Here is a 5,878-nt window from a genome sequence, read left to right as displayed (position 1 = left end):
GGGCAGGTGTTGTCAGGAGGCCATTAGTTGATTCCTGGGTACTCAGCCCCAAAATAATTGCACAGAAACTATATGATTTAAAACACTGCTTGGCCTGTTAGCTCTAACTTCTTATTGGCTAACTCTTACATCTTAATTTAACCCATTTCTGTTAATCTGTGCATCACCATGTGGCTGTGGTTTACCAGCTAAAGTTCGGACATCTGTCTCCAGTGGGGCTACATGGCTTCTCTCTGCCTCTGCCTCCTTTCTCCCAGCATTCAGTTTAGTTTTCCCTGCCTAGCTCTGTTCCCCTATAGCTCTGCTATAGGCCCAACGCAGTTCCTTTATTAACGAATGATATTCACAGCATACAGAGGGGAATCCTACGCCAGGTGGGTGTTTGTTCAGTTTCTGATAATGACACTCTGAGCCCTGGGAAAGGTTTTGGCTGCACCATGAAGCTCTAAATGTAGATGAAGGGTAACATCTGAGTAGTGAGAGTGATGCTGGGCAGACAAGAGCTGATAAACAGAAAGAGTACTTGTTTGGTTTTTGCTCTTTACTCTTTTGGCTCTTTGGTCTGCCATCCAACTCCCAAATAAAAAACAGAGAGACTTATTAGCACTTATAAATGCCAGGCCTTAGCTTGTTCCTAGCCAGCATTTATTAACTGAACTTATCCTGACTTGTTGGGAGCTGTGAACACCCCCCTACCCCCCAGATCCTGAATTTCTGGTAAACAACTTGTAAGGCTTGCAGCTGCTCTGAGCACGAGACCCTCAGGAGTTCCTGATGGCAGGGGTGTGGTTTCTGGTGGGTTTGGCTGGGGCATGGCTATCAGTAAAGGATCTCTATATAAGCGGCTCTGGTACACAATAAAGGGGGCATTCTTGGGGCATTCTGTGTCTCTGTCTGTGAGTCTTTGTGTGTTTCAGTCTCTAGCCCCTTGCCCGGTTCACGAACTGTATGGCAGTGCATAGAGCGCAGACGGGTGTGATGTGCCGCACTGACTACCTTTTTCCTTTTCTTATTTCTGTGTATCTTACTTTCACTCTTACTCCACAGCCACCTGGGTGGCTGGCTCCTAGTGTTCTTGTTTTCTCTTGTTTGTTCCCTCTTCTCAGATTTCTCCTTCTACTTATCCTCTCTGCCTGCCAGCCCCATCCATCCCTTCTCCTGCCTTGCTATTGGCTATTCGTTACTTTATTGGACCATTAGGTGTTTTAAGACAGGCAAAGAATCACAGCCTCACAGATTTAAGCAGATGTGGCATAAACAAAAGTAACACACTTTTACGTCATTAAACACATGTTCCACAGCATATACAAAAGTAACACATCTTAAAATAATATTCTACAACAGAAAAATTGCTGTGGTAGCTATGACCCCTGATGGAAAATCAGAATGTTCCTCTGTGGTTGGACATCTGTGAAGCTGCAATCAGGTCATTCCCACTATATCAGAAACTACAGGACCAGGGCATTTTCCCACACCTATGCAATCGTGGCACCGGCTGCATTCCCGAAAGATTGGTGTCATTGTGTTTTTGATGCCCCCTCTGTGGGCTTTTCTAGAGGATCGTGTAAAGAAATCCCCTGAAATGGAGATCCAGTCAGCGTGATTTGGGAGGGAAATAAGGTCACCTTACTCCAGCAGAATGCCACCCACATCATAAATATTCATACAATTTTCTTTAGAATTCACAACATGATGCATTGGCTTGCTCCCTCCCTGGGGACAGCCTACTCCAGCTAGTCTCTCTTTGGGGGATTTGCTTAGCTTTGCTAAATTAAACTGTCTCAATTGATAGAGAGCTTGCTTGTCACACATGGGACCCCTGGTTCTGTCCGCAGCACTGCACAGAAGAGGCATGGTGTTCAGGCCTGTATTCTCAGCACAGGATCAGGAGCGGAAGGTTGTCCTTGACAATGTGACCCTAGTCTGGGCTACAGGAACCCCTGTCCCACAGAACACAGAGAAAGGATGGGGGTTGGGGATACAGACCAGAAGAAATTAGGGGAGGGAAGACTTGGTTCCAGGAAAGTTTCCCTATTACATTTGAGATTGAAATTGACCATTAATTTCTTCACTACTGTTATCTTTTAATTTTATTGTACATAAATATCTTCATGTAGGGCTGATGATAGAATTCAGACGGGAATGTATTAGTCAAAGCCTGGTCTATGTTTTCCCGGTGGAATGCCCAGTGCCCAGAGTTGTGAGCTAGTTGTGTCCTGTAGAGATGAAAGCACAGCCGGGGGACCAACGGGTAATACACCTGCAGCTGTCCGCAGGCTTGGCTGCTGCACAGCAAACTAGCATGTAGGACAGGCATCAGCAGAGCCTGCCCCCACTGTGTGCGCTACTTAAGTTCTCGGGATGATTCTGAGTTCTTTGGCTTAGAAACCAGGACAGGATCTCAGGACAGATGGCTTCATAATGAGTTTTTCTCCCCTTTAGGCGGCCGAGCAATTTGGAGATTGTGGTGGGCCTGGCCCCTGTCACTATAGTTCAGGATTCAGCTTGAAGACTAGTCTGACAGCAGGAAGGTGTCACCACCAGCAGCTGACGCTGAGCAGGTTTGGCACAGCAAGCATCCTGAAGCTGCAAGGGAGAGGTCTGTTCAGATAGCAGCTCCCTGACAAGTTTAGGTTCAACTTCCAGTTTCAGTCTGGCTCATTTTCAGATTATCTGTTGGGCATTCTTGTGTAGCTGTCCTGCAGGCTGTCTGGTGTGTGTGATTTTTGTCCTGATGCAGAGTATCACGGTGTGGCAATGGAGGTCAGAGGTCAGCCACAGATGCCCTTCCTCAGGAGCCACCCACGGGTTTTTTTTCTTTTTTCTTTTTTTTTTCTTGAGGCAAATCTCTCTTGTTGGCTTACCAAGTAAGCTAGGGTAGCTTGCCAGGCGGCCCCAGGATCTCCCTGTCTCTGTCTACACAACAGTAGGATTACGAGTCCTTGCCACCATGCCTGGCTTTTGTATGTGTGGGGTATGTGGTGGGGGATCTGGGCATCTAACTCAGGTTCTTATGTTTGCAGAGCAGGAACTTTACCAGTGAGCCCTCTCCCCACCTCCCTCCCTCCCTTACATCGTCACTGAGACCTTTGATTCTACTTTTTAGACACCTCGTTAAGTACCACTGCTGCGGGAGCTCCTTTGGCCCATAGCCTTTAGGAGACCATGCGGGACTGGGTGGGACAGAAACCTCTGGCAACAAACGGGAGTAACTTCCTGCCTGGGGCTTATCAACCTCGTCCTCCTCTGCCCCAGTCAGCTTTCTCTGGGGAACCTGTGTGCTGTGTGTGACATCAGATCCTGCCATTCTCCTGTGGGAAACCATCCTAGTCTTCCCTCTGGCTGTGGGATGAAACCTGAATTCCTGACATGGCTCATAAATCTGTTGTCTTCCTTCTCAGCAGTTAGTTATTACATCAGATGATATTTGCTGAGGGCCTAGTCTGTGATCTGGGCCCTGGAGACCCAGCGGTGATGAGACAGTCCCCATGCCGAGGAAGTCTGTGTACTCATGAGAGCACACGCACACATGCGCACACAAGCACACACGCACACGCGTGCACATACACGCACACATACAACACACACAGTGCACGTGGAGACAAAGGGATGGTTCCAGGTGCTGACACACTCGAGAGGTAGAGGTGTGTGAGCATGTGCTCAGGCAGTACTGTCCATGAAAGCCACTGTCATGAACTTTAGCCCCGAGGACTCTGCAGATTCCTGATGCTGCTTACTGCCTGGCCTGTAAGACGCTTGGAGTCAGCCTCTGCCGTGCATACAGAACTGTGACTTCCTTATTCTAAGTGACAGACAGCTTTCATCCAATATGTAAAGTATGTGCACACGCTGTACACAGAGAAATAAAATCGGTGAAAGTAAAATTAGAGAATCGGGAAGTTCCCAGCTGTTAGAGACTTGTAGGCTGGCGTGGATTGCTCTGACCCTTAGGCTTTTCAGTGGGCTAGCTAGTCTACCACAGATCACCAAGTTCTTGCAGATAATGGTCAATGCATTGCTGCTTTATTAGTGTTTTCTCATTTGCTAAGAAAAATAAATTGAGAATGATTCTGTTTAGAAAATGGTGAAATTAAAACCGTGCTCTGAGATGAAAGCCCTTTGAGGGGAAAAGTCAACATGGCCTCTGTATTTTTATCAGATGAAACAAAAGGCCTGTGGACGAGGCATGAGGATGTTGGGCCATGGTGTTAGTGGCTTGACTTTGCTTTGGGGAAGGAAGGAACTGTTTACTTTGCCTCTCAATTTGAGAATACAGCCCAGTGTGGCAGGGAAGTCACGGCAGCAGGTGCCTGAGGAGCTGGTTACCCTGAGTCTGCAGCTAGGGTCAGTGCTGCTGTCCAGCTTGTTTTTAAAATTAGCATTGTGTATATGCGTGTATGGGGGCCGTGTTGGGATGTGTGTATGTAATGTGTGTGTGTGTGTGTGTGTGTGTGTGTGTGTGTGCGCGCGTGTGTGCGTGCGTGCGTGCGTTAGAGAGAGAGACCCAATGGATATAGGTGGGTGGACATGCTGCAGTATGAGTGTGTGTACGTAGGGTGTATGGGGACCGTGTTGGGATGTGTGTGTGTGTGTGTGTGTGTGTGTGTGTGTGTGTGTGTGTGCGTTAGAGAGAGAGACCCAATGGATATAGGTGGGTGGACATGCTGCAGTATGAGTGTGTGTACGTAGGGTGTATGGGAGATCAGAGAACAGCCCTGTGGAGATGGTCCCCTCATTTTCCATAAGATCCAAGATTGAACTCAGCTCAGTAGGCCTCTGCGGCAGTGCTTTCCCCACTGAGACACTTTCTGGTTTCATTTTCTCTGTCAACATTTGGAATGGTGTTGCCTGTATTCAGGGTGTGTCTTCCCTCATCAGCTAAACCTCTCCGAGATGCCCTCACAGGCATGCCTAATGGTTTGTCTCCTAGTTTGTAAATGGAGTCTGTGCATTCATTTTCAGCCACAATAATCACACAAAAACTATATTAATTACAGCACTGTTTGGCTGATGGCTCAGGAATATTCCTAGCTAGCTCTTAAATATTAAATTAACTCATTTCTATTAGTCTATGTACCACCACCAGCCTGTGGCCTACCGGTAAGGATCTGGCATCATTTTCCTTAGGCAGCTACATGGCATTTGCCCGACTCTGCCTTCTTTTTCCATGCATTCAGTTTAGTTTTCCCTCCTAGCTCTATTCTGGGCTACCATAGGCCAAAGCAGCTTCTTTATTAACCAATGGTAATAAAACATTCACAGCATACAGAGAGGAATCCCACATAACCTAGATGATTATAAATTCAGTCAAATTCACATTAGAAGTCATCTATCACAAGAATACAGTGTTGATCACTTTCTCTTGTTTAATACACTTACCTCTGCAAGGCGTGTGACTACTGAGCTATTAAACCAAGTATTATATCCTTGCAAGAATTAGTAGAACAGTGGAGAAGACGGAGCAGCCACAGGGTCTTCCACCTTCAGGTTCTGTGGAAAGGAGCATTTTGTCTATCTCACCATAGAGCCAAGCAGATCCCACAAATAAGACCGTATCAGAGAACTCGGAGTTTACACTGGCTGTTTGTGCTTTTTGAAAAAGCTGTTTTGCTGCACCCTGAAGTATCTGGTTACATGCTCTGGGTGGCTTTGTCTGTCAGGGATGACAGACAGGTGTAGGGAGACACTGAGCTGCTCTCCCTAGATCCTCACAGTACTCCATGCTTTGTGGGCTGTGTCCCTGGGTTTCTGTGAGAAAGGCCAGTTTTCAAAACAGTCTTATACACAAGCCCACAAGAAGCCCTAGTTGTCATCAATCTCTGATGTCACTTTGTTGTCCGTCCGTCCGTCCACCCACCCACCCACCCACCCACCCACC

The sequence above is a fragment of the Microtus ochrogaster genome (genome assembly GCF_000317375.1).
Source record: "Microtus ochrogaster isolate Prairie Vole_2 chromosome 14 unlocalized genomic scaffold, MicOch1.0 chr14_random_2, whole genome shotgun sequence".
Taxonomy (NCBI): domain Eukaryota; kingdom Metazoa; phylum Chordata; class Mammalia; order Rodentia; family Cricetidae; genus Microtus; species Microtus ochrogaster.
This window is presented reverse-complemented; position numbering follows the sequence as displayed.